Raw genomic sequence first — 18098 nt, 5'->3', positions numbered from 1 at the left:
AGACCAAGCGGCAATTCAAGAAGCCAAATACAAGCAACGGATGGAAGCCTACTATAACAAGAGAGTCAAGAATGAACGTTTCAATCCAGGAGACCTGGTCCTTAGAAACAATGAAGCTAGCAAAAAAGAGAATCAAGGAAAGCTTGGCCCAAAATGGGAAGGCCCGTACACCATCCTTGAAGCACATAAGGGTGGATTTTACAAGCTAGCAGACCCAGAGGGTAAAAGGCTTCCAAGGCACTGGAATGTAAAAACCTTGAAAAGGTTTCATGTCTAAACGGGAAAGATCGGTTTGTATTTCGCAATGTTGCATTTCAAGAGTTGAACTATGAAAACCTTTTGTAAAAATATCTCTTTAATGAATGAAGTTGTTTTATCAAATTTGTCTTTCTATCCTAAAATCAGGTTGAGAACCTAGCAAGAAACTCCATGGCAAGGGCCATTAAGGGGTTGAGCTCCCAGGCCACATCGCTCAATAGGTTCAAGGGTTGAATGAACCTATATAAGGGGTGTGTTCCTAAATCAATACAACTCCATGAGACTTATTAATTAAAAATAAAATTATCTCATAGACAGGTTTTGAACAGACTACACCAAATGTTCCTTAAGCCTTAGAAGAATAATCAACAAACAGGCTTACGAAATCAAACAAAAACTAGAAAATAAATAGGATAGGTGCTATGTCTTCTTGTTAAAAATACCAAGGCTAAGTGACTGCAGCTGATGTGCACAAAATGAAACATATAAATTACATCAATTGTGGCTTAAAACTAACCCTTTTTAGTACTAATGTTGGAAAAAGTATGCTTTTGTCTTCCTTTTGTGTGTTCGGGATTAAATGAGCTCAAGATAACAAAAGAAGCAAAAAGACAGCAAAATCTAACAAAAAATACAAGAAAAGGAACAAAAGTGATATGCCCGACCCCTCAACAGCATCTCCCCAAGCAAAACAGAGAAACCAGAAGACTGAACACGCCCCGTGCTCAGCGAGCACGGGGCCGTGCCCAAGAAGCAACAGAAAAGACAAACCTATAGAAGCTTCTATCGCCCACCACGGGGCCGTGCCCAACGGACACGGGTGCGTGGTCAGGTTGCTGCAGGCGCATTTATTGTAATTGCGAATTACAATTAATAAAGAGAGAGTGTCAGATGAACACGGGGTCGTGCCCAGGCTTCTGTTCAGCCTATAAATAGGAGTGCTTGGAGCCATTTTAACTCATCCCTTGGCACACCACCTCTCTCACACTTCACCCACCACCCACCACCACCATAACACCATCATCCACCACCATCATCCATTGTCCATCACAGAGTGTGTGAGTCGTCTCGGGATCCAAGATTGATCGTAAGAGTTCTTGACAATCAAAGGCCATGTTTGCCTAAGTCTCTTACATCACTTGGTGAAGACAAGTGTTTAGTGTAATACTTTTTATTTTTAATCTTTTGCACTTTTTAATTGGTTTTGTATTAATGACTTTAATTACTAGTTTCTTATGTTGAAGGTGATTCTTTCTTATCGTTTTTCTGTGGTGTCTTGGCATTATTTTACTGTCTATATAAAATAAAAGATTTTCACCATTCATATCTCCACGGTCTACATGGAGGTATGTTGGCTACCTGATCGGGGGTTAAGGGAACGGTTTGGTAAGATTCTTGCCATTGTTCAGTGTATAGATCCTGCAAAGGACCTGGGTCAAATTTAGTAGGACCTCCTTCAATACCCAAAGGTATTGGATGGTGGGGGTCCAAACTCTTTGACCCCCTCATATGTTAAACTAATATTAAAACATTAACCCGGCTACTTAGGACTGTATCCCTGCTGACTCAGACTACTTAGCGAGGGTAACGTCGCCTTCAAAAGAGGGGCCTACCACATTATGCATTAATAACTAAATTAATTATCTTTCAATAATCCGACCCTTTAGGATTGTATCCTTGCTGACTCAAACTACTGGGTTGAGGGTAACGTCACCTTCAAAAGAGGGGCCTACTACAATAACTAAGATAATCTCTTAAATAAGTGCAAAAGTGCGAAAATAATCAAAGGTTACACTAACACACGAGTCGGTTCCAAGTGATTCATCTTGTCTATCTGTTTTTACTTTTATCTTTATTTTCAGCATTTTAGTTAGTTTTATTTTCTTAGTTTAAAAATCTTTTTCTAACATTTTGATTTGATTAGACGTTGAGGATAAACCGGTACTAAAAGCTCGTGTGTCCTTGGACGACCTCGGTATCTTACCAACACCATACTACGTCCACGATGGGTGCACTTTCCCATATGTGTGTTGAGTGTTAGTAAATATCGTGTTTTATAAATTTAAAAGTTGGCTAAAAAGTGTAAAAGGGCTTAAAATATACACCTAAAACATGTACACACTAACACGCATCAAGTTTTTGGCGCCGCTGCCGAGGACACAAGGATTTTAAGAAAGTTAGGAATCAACGGCCTAATCACTTTTTCTATTTTCTTTTTTTTTAGATTCTCTTAAATTTTCAGCTTCTGCAGAGCTCAGCACGGGCCGTGCCTGGTCAGACACGGGCCGTGCCCAGCAGTGTTACTGGCAGTTTTTAATTTTCCGAGTTACAGAAGGCTGACCACGGGGCCGTGACGGTGCAACACGGGGCCGTGTCCAACTTTCCAGTAATAGGGATCCGGAAAACAATCACTGTAACTCCGACCACGAGCCGTGTTCACTAAGCACGGGGCCGTGGTGAACTTTCTGACCAACGTTCTTTTTTGTTTTTTTGTTGCAGGACTTGGAACCAGACGCCACCTCTACGTAGTGTATGAGCTCCAGTTATAATAAAGACATAAAAGAACCTCTAGAAGAACCCGAACGCTTTCTCAGAAAAAGACTTAAAGTTAAAAACAAAGAGAAAGTTTCGGTGGAACCATTTCCAATGGCGGACCAACGTACCCTCATGGATTATCTACGACCCACCGTAGGTAATCTCGGCGCCGCTATCAATGCACAGAATGCCGAAGCCAATAACTTCGAACTTCGGCCACATTTGATACAAATGCTTCAAAACTCCGCAACCTTCCATGGGCTTGCGGACGAGGATCCCCATCTACATATTACTAATTTCTTAGAAATATGTGATACCTTTCGGATCAATGGAGCTTCAAATGACGCCATCCGCCTCCGAATGTTTCCTTTTTCGCTAAAAGACCGAGCAAAAGCTTGGCTCAACGCCCTCCCAGTTGGATCGGTAAACACCTGATGAACTAGCCCAAAAATTTCTATATAAGTATTTCCCTCCCGCTAAAACGGCTAAATTAATGACTGAAATTAATACAAATTCACAAGAGGACGGGGAATCCTTATATGAAACTTGGGAAAGGTTCAAGGAGCTATTGCAAAAGTGTCCTCATCACGGTCTTGCGATATGGCAACAAGTATCCACTTTCTATAATGGGTTGTTGCCACACACAAGACAAACACTTGACTCTAGCTCTGGTGGACTTTTAGGTAACCGCCGCCTACATGAAATATACAATCAAATTGAGGAAATTGCTTAAAACAATTTTCAATGGCACACTCCCCGAGGTAATAAATCTATTGCCCTGGGCGCCCATAAGGTTGATGAAAGCACTTCTTTACAAGCCCAAATCGAGGCCCTTTCTTCAAAAATCAAAAAGTTAGAAATGGCAAAAACGGTCTCGGTTATGGATTGTGAAGGGTGTGGTGGGCCACATGAAAATTGGAGTTGTATGAAAGAAACAGACGATTGATGTGTGTAAAATGCAACATATAAATTACATCAAATGAGGCATAAAACTAACCCTTTTTAAGTACTAATGTTGGAAAAAGTGTGTTTTTGTCTTCCTTTTGTATTTTCAGGATTAAATGAGCTTAAATTAACAAAAGAAGCAAAAAGGCAGCTAAATCTAACATAAATACAAGAAAAAGAACAAAAGTGGATTGCCCGACCCCTCGACAGCATCCTCCCAAGCAAAACAGAGAAGGCAGAAGACTGCACACGCCCCGTGCTCAGCGAGCACGGGGCCGTGCCCAAGAAGCAGCAGAAAAGACAAACCTGTAGAAGCTTCTATTGCTCACCACGGGGGCGCGCCCAGTGAACACGGGGACGTGCCCAAAGTACTGCAGGCGCATTAATTGTAATTGCGAATTAAAATTAATGAAGATAGAGAGTGTCAGACAGGCACGGGGCCGTGTCCAGCGGACACGGGGCCGTGCCCAGCCTTCTGTTCAGCCTATAAATAGGAGTGCTTGGTTTCATTGCAACTCATCCCTTGGCACACCACCTCTCTCACACTTCATCCACCACCCACCACCATCACAACACCATCATCCACCACCATCATCCATTGTCCATCATAGAGTGTGTGAGTCGTCTCGGGATCCAAGATTGATCGTAAGAGTTCTTGACAATCAAGGCCATGTTTGCCTAAGTCTCTTACATCACTTGGTGAAGACAAGTGTTTAGTATAATACTTTTTATTTTCAATCTTTTGCACTTTTTATTTGGTTTTGTATTAATGACTTTAATAACTAGTTGCTTATGTTGAAGGCGATCTTTCCTTATCGTTTGTCCGTGGTGTCTTGGCATTATTTTACTGTCTATATAAAATAAAAGATTTTCACCATTCATATCTCCACGGTCTATATGGAGGTATGTTGGCTACCTGGTCGGGGGTTAAGGGAACGGTTTGGTAAGGGTCTTGCCCTTGTTCAGCGCTTAGAGGTCCTGCAAGGGACCTGGGTCAAATTTAGTAGGATCTCCTTCAATACCCATAGGTATTGGATGGCGGGGATCCAAACTCTTTGACCCCCTCATAAGTTAACTACTATTAATACTATAACCCGGCTATTTAGGACTGTATCCCTGCTGACTCAGACTACTTAGTCGAGGGTAACGTCACCTCCAAAAGAGGGGCCTACCATAATTTGCATTAATAACTTAATTCATTATCTTTCAATAATCCGACCCTTTAGGATTGTATCCTTGCTTACTCAAACTACTGGATTGAGGGTAACGTCGCCTTCAAAAGAGGGGCCTACTACAATAACTAAGATAATCTCTTAAACAAGTGCAAAAGTGCGAAAATAATCAAAGGTTATACTAATACACGAGTCGGATCCAAGTGATTCATCTTGTCTATCTGTTTTTACTTTTATTTTTATTTTTCAGCATTTAGTTAGTTTTATTTTTCTTAGTTTAAAAATCTTTTCTAACATTTTGATTTGGTTAGACGTTGAGGATAAACCGGTATTAAAAGCTCTTGTGTCCTTGGACGACCTCGGTATCTTATCAACACTATACTACGTCCACGATGGGTGCACTTGCCCATATGTGTGTTTAGTGTTAGTAAATATCGTGTTTTATAAATTTAAAACTTGGCTAAAAGTGTAAAAAGGGCTTAAATATACATCTAAAATATATTACACTACACACGCATCAACGATCAACCAGAATCGGTAAACTACATTGATAATAGACCTAGGCCGTCTGGTCCTCCAACGGGCACCTACAACCAAGGATGGCGTAACTACCCTAACCTTGGTTGGAGAGAACCCGGCAATAGTAGTAACCAACAAAGCCTAAATCAACGAACAAACTTTCAACAACCAAGAAATGAGTCACAAAATTTCCCTCAACAACAAGGTGGACGAGAAAGGCTTGAAGATACTGTATCTCGCCTCATCTCCGACACTGAAAAGAGAAAATCGGATAGGTTTCTACAATTAGAATCAAATTTTAGAAATCAACAAGCTAGTATACAAAACATCGAAAAACAAATAAATCAACTAGCCCAAAATTTCTCCGAGAGACCACAAGGCGCGTTACCAAATAATACCGAAACAAACCCAAAGGCGCAAGTTCATCTCATAACGCTACGGAACCGTACCGTGGGTCTCGCGGAAGGACCACTGCATGCAGAGGAGATCGCAACACCGCCCCAACAAGAGAAGGTTTCTCCTCCATCACCAGAGCCCACCAAGGCTCCTCCGGTACCATACCCCGGTAGGTTAATCCGTCAAAAGACCAATGAGCAATTCGTAAAATTCGAAAGTCTACTAAAATAATTGCATGTCAACATTCCTTTCATTGACGTCCTGACCCAAATGCCTAAATACTCAAAATTCATGAGGGACTTGCTCACTCATAAAAGGAAAATTGAATCATTGCAATTAGTTAACTTAGGCGAAGAATGCTCCGCCCTCGTACTCAACAGACTCCCCCAAAAGAAGATTGATCCCGAAAGCTTCACGATTCCCTGCTCGATTGGGGACTCCCCCATACGTAATGCACTAGCTGACCTTGGGGCTAGCGTTAACCTCATGCCCGCATCAATGTTCAAAAGACTCGGCTTAGGAACAACGAGTCCTACAAAGATGAGTATACAACTTGCTGATCGATCCGTCAAATTCCTGCAAGGTGTCACTGAAAATCTACTAGTCAAAGTCGACAATTCCGTCTACCCTGCCGACTTTGTCATACTTGATATGGAAGAAGACACCGAAGTCCCCCTCATACTAGGGAGGCCATTTCTAGCCATTGCACAAGCAGTGGTAGACATGAATGATGGAACGCTCACTTTAAAATATGGGGATAAGGAAGCAAAGTTCGGGGTTGGGAAGAGAAAAGAGGACGATGACCCGGTCAATTACATGAAGGTTATTGATTCGAGTTTGGATGATGCTCTCCGACGGTGCAACATGGGATGCAGAACATCCCGCTCGGAAAACATATAACCTCACCTTGGGTCTAGTCAAGGACCCTTATAAACGTCGCGCACCACGGAGGCATTTCGCGGAACTATCCTTAGTTTAGTTTAATCTTTTAGTTTAAATTTGCAGAAATAAAACACACTCATGGTGGTCAAGGATAACAAGGGAAACGAGAAACATAGCCCCATGCACGAAAACAGGGCCGCCCGACAACAATTCCTTCATTACAGCAAGTTCAGCACGGGCCGTGTCCGCCCAACACGGCCCCGTGCTGCACACCCTGCAGAAAAATTCCCCAGTTCAGGTAACTGGACACGGGCCGTGTTCGCTGAACACGCCCATGTGCCCCGGCTTCTGTTTCTTTTCTTTAATTTTTGTCACTGGCACCTGAACACGGGGCCGTGCCCGGTCCCCACGGGGTCGTGTCCAGACTGCCAGTAACATAAAATTTTGCTTTTAACACCATTTTACACATTCAATCAACCTAAAAACTTATTTTTGAGACACATTGAGGACAATGTGTAATTTAAATGTGGGGGGGGGGGGATGCTAAAACCTTGAATTTTGCAAGTCCTAATAACAAGCCTTACACAAAACTCTATTGGAACCGCTAATCACCCCAAATTTTTTCAAAAAAAAAAATCATTTTTTTTTACTTGTCTAAGTTTAAGTTGGGAATTCAAGTCTTAACAAGGTTATATTTTTTACAAGTTTATAACCGATAGCGTCGTAATAAAAAGAACCAACATAAGAAAATTATGAAAAGGCATGACAAACTTAGTTAAAATTTGATTATTTATACTTGATCACATAAAAACCCTTTCCCACAAAAGTGAGTTTTGAGCCTTTAACGAGCATACAAATATATATCTTTACACTAAATGCTCATTTTTCGTTTCTTGTGTGAATAGCCGCTTGGTTCGTACGACTCTAGAACTTGCCACAACAATACATTCCTGGTCCTTACCAACTTAAACCCAAGTAAGTAAATGATGGAGGCATTAGGACTAACCCTTTTTCTTTCTACACCATTATTTTTCATTTTTTTTACCACCTACCCAAAATGCCCCTAGTTAACCCCTTTGAGCCTAAACCTTTTCAATTCATAACCCAAAAACCATCACCCTTTTTACCCACCTAAACCTTTTTATTTTTAACCCTTTATTTTGGTAACAACGGTCGGTTTTCTAATGACTCTCTTCCTAAAAAAAGACAAAAAAAAAAGTTGTATATTTTGATCAAACCAAATAAACAAACAAGTTCATCAAAAATAACCTTGTTTGAAACAAATGGTTTATCAAAATAAAATAAAAATGTGAAAAATAAAAAGTCTTTCAAAAACCGACGTTTGTTACGCCTTTCGCCTTTTTTACTAACCACTAACCCAACCACCCACCTTTAGCCCAAGCCTAACCCTTCACCCAAAAAGTCCTCTTGATATTTACAAAGGTATATAGTTAAAAAGGAGGAGAATTGATTGCTTGGCAAGCTTATGGTAGGAGTAAGTTCCATGCCGCTCTCGAGTGATTCACTAAAAATACACCTTCGGCCGAGTGTTGTGATTCTCCCGTGAGGTATGTGAACTTGTATATAAATGGAATTTTAAAAAAAAGGTATGTTATGCCCTAATAAGTAATTTATCTTAAGAAACGTTCTTAATAAATCATGCCGAATAGGATTGTAAATAAATAAAAATAAAACCTCAATAAAGAATCTAGTAAATCCCGACACTCTATAACAAGCCCAAAAACCTTCTCTTCTACCCATTCCATTTGGGAGTGAATAAAGCCACATTATAAAGAGTTTTGCTTGAGGACAAGCAAAGATTCGTGTGGGGGTATTTGATGTGCACAAAATGCAACATATAAATTACATCAATTGTGGCTTAAAACTAACCCTTTTTTAGTACTAATGTTGGAAAAAGTATGCTTTTGTCTTCCTTTTGTGTTTTCAGGATTAAATGAGCTCAAAATAACAAAAGAAGAAAAAAGACAGCAAAATCTAACAAAAATACAAGAAAAGGAACAAAAGTGATATGCCCGACCCCTCAACAGCATCTCCCCAAGCAAAACAAAGAAGCCAGAAGACTGAACACGCCCCGTGCTCAGCGAGCACCGGGCCGTGCCCAAGAAGCAGCAGAAAAGACAAACCTATAGAAGCTTCTATAGCCCACCACGGGGCCGTGCCCAGCGGACACGGGGGCGTAGTCAGGTTGCTGCAGGCGCATTTATTGTAATTGCGAATTACAGTTAATGAAGAGAGAGAGTGTCAGATGGACACGGGGCCGTGCCCAGGCTTCTGTTCAGCCTATAAATAGGAGTGCTTGGAGCCATTTCAACTCATCCCTTGGCACACTACCTCTCTCACACTTCACCCACCACCCACCACCACCATAACACCATCATCCACCACCATCATCCATTGTCCATCATAGAGTGTGTGAGTCGTCTCGGGATCCAAGATTGATCGTAAGAGTTCTTGACAATCAAAGGCCATGTTTTCCTAAGTCTCTTACATCACTTGGTGAAGACAAGTGTTTAGTGTAATACTTTTTATTTTTAATCTTTTGCACTTTTTAATTGGTTTTGTATTAATGACTTTAATTACTAGTTTCTTATGTTGAAGGTGATTCTTCCTTATCGTTTGTCGGTGGTGTCTTGGCATTATTTTACTGTCTATATAAAATAAAAGATTTTCACCATTCATATCTCCACGGTCTATATGGAGGTATGTTGGCTACCTGGTCGGGGGTTAAGGGAACGGTTTGGTAATATTCTTGCCATTGTTCAGTGTATAGATCCTGCAAAGGACCTGGGTCAAATTTAGTAGGACCTCCTTCAATACCCAAAGGTATTGGATGGCGGGGGTCCAAACTCTTTGACCCCCTCATAAGTTAAACTACTATTAAAAATTTAACCCGACTACTTAGGACTGTATCCCTGCTGACTCAGACTACTTAGCCGAGGGTAACGTCGCTTTCAAAAGAGGGGCCTACCACATTATGCATTAATAACTTAATTAATTATCTTTCAATAATCCGACCCTTTAGGATTGTATCCTTGCTGACTCAAACTACTGGGTTGAGGGTAACGTCACCTTCAAAAGAGGGGCCTACTACAATAACTAAGATAATCTCTTAAATAAGTGCAAAAGTGCGAAAATAATCAAAGGTTACACTAACACACGAGTCGGATCCAAGTGATTCATCTTGTCTATCTGTTTTTACTTTTATCTTTATTTTCAGCATTTTAGTTAGTTTTATTTTCTTAGTTTAAAAATTTTTTCTAACATTTTGATTTGATTAGACGTTGAGGATAAACCGGTACTAAAAGCTCTTGTGTCCTTGGACGACCTCGGTATCTTACCAACACTATACTACGTCCACGATGGGTGCACTTGCCCATATGTGTGTTGAGTGTTAGTAAATATCGTGTTTTATAAATTTAAAACTTGGCTAAAAAAGTGTAAAAGGGCTTAAAATATACACCTAAAACATGTACACGCTAACATGCATCAGCAACACTGAACCCTTTAAGGTATAAAACACATAATGACAACACAAACTCGACAAAGAGAAAGTTACAAGAAAAAGGTATAACTCGAAGAGTAGTACAACAACTTGAGCAAAGAGTTGTAAAAACTTAAAATACAAACCAAGTCAAGTTACAAAACTAAGAAGCCTTCAAGGCTTCAAGCCTTCAAGCCGCGTAGGTGATAACTCAAAACCCTAAAGGCTTCAACCAACCTACGGATAGCCAAAAAGCTTAAAAGCTTGAAGCCAACAAAGTTGCCTTAACGAAATAGGCACAAGTATAAAAACAAAGCAAAGAAAATAGTTAAACATAATATCATAACAAAGAAAGCCCTGAAAGACTTTCAACCATTCAAACACGAGTTGAAGCAAGTCCTAGTGACTTGCAAGCTTAAATATTGTTCAAACGGCCATACAGGCCTAAAAGCACAACCACATAACAAGAATCTTAGGGGTTCCTACAAAAGCTAATATTGTCTAAAGTTAACATCACAAACCACAAATTGTTTTTGAGTGCTAAGAAAGCTACGAATATCCGTTAAACATCAGCAGAAGGCTTGGAAACCCCGGAACCTTCACCCTTGTCCTTCTTTGCTTTCTTCAACTTCTTAGCTTTTGCACCACCATCACCACCTACTGTTGAAGCCTCCAAGCTCGTATCCTTTGAAGCATCCAGTCCACCTGAAAGGGTGTCATCACTATCTCCCGAGTAGGATCTCTTCCTTGAAAGAGAACCCAAGACTTCAGCACAGACTTTTTCATTAAGGCCCTCCGGTTTCAAGCCCTGTAACACAGTAAGAGGCTTACCAAAACAAGCAGAAACTTGATGGACATAAGGGTAGGTCAGCCTCTCCATCTGTTCAACGGACCCCTTGAAAACATCGGAAGCCTCAGGACGAAACAAAGGAGACTTCTCCAAAGGATGGCCAGACTCATGAAGCTTATAACCAGCAATGAGGCCTTGATGCTTCCCCAAGTTAAGTAATTTAGTGTAAACTTCACCAAGTGCGGAATTGAACTCCTTGGAGTGGAGAAGGTATGTGACAACCTGTTGAAAGCCTTGCTCAATCAACCATTGGTTATCATCGGTGGTCTGACCAACCGCATCCTTCAACCCTTCCTTCTCTGCATCAAAAGCCCTTTGTTGAACAGACAAAGCTTCCCTATCAGCTTTAAGTTTCAACCGATCAGCCTCAAAGCTCTTCTTCAAATCACCCATCTCAATGTCGTGCCTCTTAGTCAGTTCACTAACCTTCTTGTCCCATGCTTCTTCTTTCTCAGCAAACCCAGCTATCTCCTTCTTCATCGCAGCCATTGAAGATTTCATCATATCTTTCTTCTTTGAAAATTCTTCATATTCTTGCATCCTCTTACGAAAACGGGTAATACCCTGAGGAAGCATGGCAGCAAGGTTGCAGGTACTCAAAATCATGTGAGATAACATCATGTCATCATCCATCTCAGCAATGGTGTTATGAACTGAAGGAGGAGCAATATGACTCAGAGCATCTTCACAAACAGCGGTATCCTTGAAACTGTCATCAATTTTCACCGACCAACCAGGAACATACACCTCATCTGGATCAAACCCTTCAACGTCCTTGCTAGAAGAACCTTGAATGGGAGTAGCCATAACCTTCTTGGCTGAAGCTTTCTTGCTATGAACAACAAGTTTCTTCTCCTTTTCAGCACCTACTTCAACACCTTGATCTCCAGAAACTTCAATATCATCACTCAACTCCACTGGCTCAGTAGAGGTGGATTGAGGAGCACTCTTCAAATGACAGGTAGATCGACGGGTTGAAGCCTTGGGGGAAATAGGCTTAGAAAAACCCTTCACATTGGAAACACTAACATATCCAGTACCCTCAAACCTTTGCTCAATACCTTTGACTACAACACTCTCATCAGGGATAACTGGAACATCCTCATATGCAACATCAGAAGCATCATCGCTCTTAATGAAATCCAGGGCAGACATAATTGCAAACAAGAACAAAACAGAAAGCACATAAGACACAAATTAAGAAAAACACAAAGAGAGTGAAAAAGAAAAAATGCATACCCGTGCCATCCTTATCAGAACCGGATCCCGATTGGCCTTTTCCCACACTTTACTAACCCCTAACAAGACTAGCAAATGTTCAGGAAAGGGAGGAACCCTTGAAGGGCACTCCCAGATGGCTTTCAGAAAAGCGTCAATCAAATCGGATTCAGAGGGTTCCGGTTCATTGAGAACAGCATCCGGGTGCCTCCACACCATCTTGAAAGGGACAATAGAGTCAGAGACCCAGAAAAAACGGTCCTTCCAGGTGCCAAGGGTGGTAACCATGGAAGAAATAAGACAAGCATCAACCTTGGACGTTTCAAAGGTGAACCAATCACCGTTTTAGGCCAATCAAAAAAATCGACGAAAAAGCAAAAGGGAAGGATCATAACCAAGGGCACGACACAAAACCTCGAAATGTAAAACCCTAGCCATGCCCTTTGGATGAATCTGACCAAAGCAAACTCGGTAATACTCCAACAAATTCAAAACAAACAGGGAAAACGGATGACGGAGGTTCGAAAACTCAAAATAACGGCAATAAAGAGCAATAAAACCAGCCGGACATTTGTCAATCGGAACATCACATGCAGGAGCAGCCGGTTTAAACTTAGTCCCAATACCATATTCCATACAAAACAACTCTACTTCTTCCTGGGTTAATCGAGAAAAGGATTTTGACAAATCCTTACGAGCACCCATTTTTTAAAGAAAATAAGAAGAAAACTAGGAAATAGGAAGAAAATCGGAACTAACCTGAAGATGGAAACTTGAAGGGAGAGTGGAAAAGTTATTGTGAATCTTCAAAAAAAAAAGGATAAAAATAAAAATTATGATAGTTATTAAAAGCCCCCTGCAAAAACCGCCGACCTATAAACTGACACGCATCAATCAAATTAGTTGTCAGTTTTTTCAAATTTGAAAAAACCTCAACCGTTTCCAACCCTTCAAGCTTCGAACCTTTGAAGCCTTCAGGCAATAAAATAAAATGTATGAAAGTCAGAAGTCTTTGAGTTCATTCCCCAAAAACCTCTGACTTGGGGGGCTGATGACGGGGGTAGCCCAAAGCCAAATATCAATGACTTAAATACATAGATGCCCAAAAGGTTAAACGGTTCAAAGGTTCAAAACCTGGGGAGTCGAAATAAAGCAACTCGGAAACAGTAAGAAGTCACATCTCTGGGTTGCTTCACCAACTCACCAGCCGCAAAAGTAACGCAGGTCCGCAGAGCACATTCTTTTATCCGCGGGGCAAAAGGTTTCAACCCCCGAAAGGGTAAGTCCCTCACTGCAAGCATGGTCACTAGTCAAATGCATTCCTCTTTGAGAGATGCCTTCTCCTATAAATGAACCACTTCATTTACTAAGAGGACATTCTCTGGCCAGCCCTCATTCCTAAGATCTCTGGTCATTCACTTCGAGTACTTGCTTCATGCAAGTTACTTTCTTTCACAATCAACACACACATTTCTTTTGCTAATTCATCCAAATCTGAATATACTTCAGAGACGGATCTTCAGCAAACAACAAGAATAAACTAGTGAACCTCTCTCCACGTCTTGCAAACGTGGGGGGACCCCACGACCTGCGTTAGGCAAAGTTGAACCCTTCAACCCTTTTGCCTAAGCAGCCCAGCTACTACCCTTGGTCTATTATTTGTTGCATCAACAACCTACAATTTAACAAACATTTAAATATGACCCGTTTAAGATAGTTGTATGCAATATTTGAACCCATTGCTTAAACATTGGCTTTGATTAAAACAATGGAGTATTAGTTTGCCATGCCTGTGAGGACCTCAGATACATCACACCTCCTACATAAAAATAGCATTTTAGTTGTAACTTTCTATTATTCTTTTAATTTTAATTTTATTGAGATTCGGTAATATTTCTTCCAGTATTTAATGGTAGGAAACTCGGCTCAAGAAAGATAACTATGGCGTCTAGACGTGTAACACAAGGAAAACTACCCCGCGCTACGATGAAAACTACTCCCACCGCATATTGCAAGGTAAACACCTAGTTATCATTAAAACTTGTAAATTAAAGATATATTTAAACTAAGGACCGATTTTTTTGGAAGGTTTATCAAATCTAATCTAACAAGAAATATTAGTCAACTTAAATATTTGAAATAAAGACGGATAGGATTCGGTTCAATTAAGAACCACCACGCGTTGTGAGATCCATGAGAACTCCTACTTCCCGCGCGAGTTGGGCCACCATCTTTTACACAAACGTAGATGAAAATGTTATAAACACATCTGTAAAAAAGAAAAACAAAAAAGTTGTCGAGTCATTAGTTATACCTGATGTAAAATTTGTTTACGGCGATGTAACGTTTATTACGTCACCAATAAAAAAAAATTTACACCCAACGTATATTTTTGTATACGGAAATTTTTTCGGGTAAATTACATTTTTCGTTCTTTATGTTTGTATCGGATTGTAATAGATAGCGTTTAACTTCAATAATTACAGTCAGAATCTTTTATTTGGAAAACACATTACACCCTACGTCAGTTAGCACCAACCAAATTAAAATTTTCCGTTAAAGTTAACATGTGTCTTGCACATAAGGTCATTTAGGGGATACGGAGTGGCTTTCGGTAAAGCCATTTTACCGATCGGTAAACTTTGGCAAACCATTGCCAACCTTTTGCCACATGAAGTGTTTGATGAAATGGGTATAAAATCGGTGAAGCTTTACCGATGCGGGAAAGGAGAAAGGAAAGAGAGAGGGGGGTATGGGGTGGGGTCCATTCCAATCTCAACCAATCACATTTTTTTTCCTTTTTTTTATTTAAAAAGTTTACCAATTCACCAAATGTTTAAACCATTGCCAACACTTTTCAGCAAAGTTTAAACATTTTTTACTGATTGACATGGCGCGCTCTAATTGGTCGGTTTTTTGGTTTACCACTCCAAAGTGTTTAACCACTCCTTACACCCTTATATCTTTTTACCCAATCTATTTAAATTATAAAAAATAAAACATTAATATATCTTCATCCTGGATCTGATCTGAAACCAAATCATCCAACACTCCAAATAAGAAACTCTCTCTCTATAATTCTCTCTCTGCTTTCCGGTAAACTTTCAGATCCAGATCTAAAACCAAATCATCCAACACTTTGTCTACACTTTCACTAATTTTGATTTCGTTTTCTTCACAACAGTTACGATTAGTCGGTTTAATGTTTTCTTCAGATATGATTTGTTTCCTGATAAATAATTTCCTCCGGTAGAACAACCGGAGGAACTTCATAATTCACAATTTCTTCGTACAGATCAGTTTCGGTGCTGAAATTGTCGGTGAATTGACCGGATTTGAGTACGAGAGTGAGAACGATGACGTTACCGATGAGAAAAATGAAGAGAGGACTAACGATAACGGAGAGAAGCTGACGGAAGTACTCGCCGGAAAGTTTGATGACGAACGGGAGTCGAGTTGAGATCCAGGAGAGTAACACCACAGCTGATAACAGCTCAACGAGACGGAATAGTTTAGCGATTCTTTTAAACCGCTGGTACTGTAGGATAGTGTTATTTTTTTCCGATTTGACGTTGTGGATGTCGAAAATGTCCATGTTGGAGGTTGGAGAGGGCTAGGAAGTTCAACCCAACTCGATTTGCTGATGGGGCTCTTCAGGTTGGAGGTTGGGTAGATTTGGAGGAGAGACGGGATGTGAGGTGGAATGAGGGTGGACCAAAGGAACTGGAGTTGCAAGTGGTGGTAGGTGGGTGCCTAAGGTTTTTGGTGATGGTGGTAGTTGGTGTTGCCGCCGTGACTCCGCCACCTAGGGTGGTAGCCTGCGTTTTCTAGAGAGAGACATGAGAGAGAAGAGAGAGAAAGGGGATAAGGTTTTAGGTTGTGTGGATGTGAAAATAAAAGGGAAAATAAAATATATTTTTAATATAATAGGTAAAATTACTAGCATACCCTTATGTGTAAGGCACGTGCTATAGTTAACTGAAAAACCTGGTTAGTGTTAAAGGACGTAGGGTATAATAGGTTTTTCAAATAAAGGATTGTGAGTGTAATTATTGAAGTTAAAGGCTATCAATTGCAATCTAATACAAACATAAAGGACGAAAAGTGTAATTTACCCTTTTTTATTTTTTATTTTTTTTGCAGGAACAAGTGATTTTTTTAAGATTTTTAAGATATTTTTTTATAAAAAAAAAAACTTTTAGAAGGCCTAATTCTCATTGTTTTCACAACTCAAAGTTGTTCTCATTTTATCCTTTTCCCAAAACAGATAATAATGTAAAGATTTTAAAATAAGCAATATTTATTAGCCCAATTAAAAAAATATTGAAAATCAATTTAGTTTAAAGACAATTTTTTAGGGACACTTAAGGATAAATTGACACTGATATTAAGAAAATAAGATAACATATTAACTAAAAGAGAAATTGGCCTATAATAATCTTACTTAGACCTTATTGGCCATTAATAATTCCACCTCTGAATATTCCCCCCACCAGTCCCACATTTCACCTATTTTTCCTATAATGGTCCCCCATTAAAAAGCCTTAACGGAGTTAAGTTTTTTTCCAAATTACAAACAGACTTTTAGGGCTTTTGATTAGATCGACGATACGAGTCCACTGATGTAAAACTTACCTCGAAACGGTGCTCCAAACGATGAAAACGACGCTTCAATTCGGGTGTTTAAATTTCCAATTAACCAAAATTAAGTCACTTGGAGCACCATTTCGAAGTAAGTTTTACATCAGTGGACTTGTATCATCGTTCTGATCAAAAGCCCTATAAAATATGTTTGTAATTTGGAAAAAAACTTAACTCCGTTAAGTTTTTTTAATGGAGGACCATTGTAGGAAAAATAGGTGAAAGGTGGGACTGGTGGGGGGAATATTCTGAGGTGGGATTATTAGACCATGTGTAGTGGGGCGTGATTTTTAAAAAAAATTGAAAAAAAACGCCCCAAAAGGCCCCTCCCCCCACTACATCGGGCGTTTTGGGCGTTATAATTAAAAAATTTTGAAGCCGAGCGTTTTAAAAATCACGCTAAATCGAAATTCATGGCTGGGCGTTTTATTTGAATAATATGGATGGGTCAAAGGGTCAAATGCTATAAGCCAATGAGAGGCTTCCAAGAACCTGCCATGTTTCCTGCCATGTTTGACTAAGAGGGATGTGGCCAATGGGAGCCTCTTTGCTTTATTATTTTTTTTTTATTTTTTTTTCAAATGATTGAATGGGGCATTATGGGGCATTATACCCACTACACCACTTTTGCTATAATGCCCCCTTGCTGACTAGGACGCCACATGGCGCAAAACGCCTCATGATGGGGGCATTATAGTGTTTAACCACTACACATGGTCTTAATGGCCAATAAGGTCTAGGTGGGATTATTACAGGCCAATACCCCTAATTAAAATCATGAATTTCAACAGCTTCACCTAAGATTTGACATGGTGATGGTTTTTTTTTAACGGTAAAGAATCTAACGGTTAAACCCATTTCACTCGGGTTATGTCCAAGGTTGACTCTTCGACCGCTATGAGATCGTGCCCCTGATGCGCACGAACCGGATGAAATCCATAAATCCCCGCTCCCCGTCAAGTTCAAACCCGACATCGTGATGGTTTTTTTAACGGCAAATTATCTACATCGACTCATCACACCTCCCTATTGGAGGCTCGATCCCACTAAGGCCAAACAGTTGTTCATTACAACATGGTCCACGCTGGCACAGTGGGTGACACTGACACGACGTTCAATTGGATAACCCCCCCCCCCCAAGACTAACAAGCCAGTTGAGCGTCTCCATCCAAAACAAGGG

General features: G+C 40.2%; 1 long non-coding RNA gene and 1 other non-coding gene across 2 annotated transcripts; both read right to left on the bottom strand.

The window, feature by feature from the left end:
* Nucleotides 1–3280: 3280 nt before the first annotated feature.
* Nucleotides 3281–3387, bottom strand: LOC118486129. The gene has a single exon (XR_004877985.1). It is a non-coding gene; the product is annotated as a small nucleolar RNA R71 (small nucleolar RNA).
* Nucleotides 3388–14284: 10897 nt separating this feature from the next.
* On the bottom strand, nt 14285–16170 carry LOC110898139. Its single transcript, XR_002569237.2, has 2 exons — nt 15644–16170; nt 14285–14546 (listed from the first exon to the last, which is right to left on the bottom strand). It is a non-coding gene; the product is annotated as an uncharacterized LOC110898139 (long non-coding RNA).
* Between the last annotated feature and the right edge of the window lie 1928 nt (nt 16171–18098).

Source organism: Helianthus annuus, chromosome 13, assembly GCF_002127325.2.
Source record: "Helianthus annuus cultivar XRQ/B chromosome 13, HanXRQr2.0-SUNRISE, whole genome shotgun sequence".
Classification (NCBI taxonomy): domain Eukaryota; kingdom Viridiplantae; phylum Streptophyta; class Magnoliopsida; order Asterales; family Asteraceae; genus Helianthus; species Helianthus annuus.
Note: the sequence above shows the minus strand (reverse complement) of the source record. Positions and strands in the feature narration are given on the sequence as shown.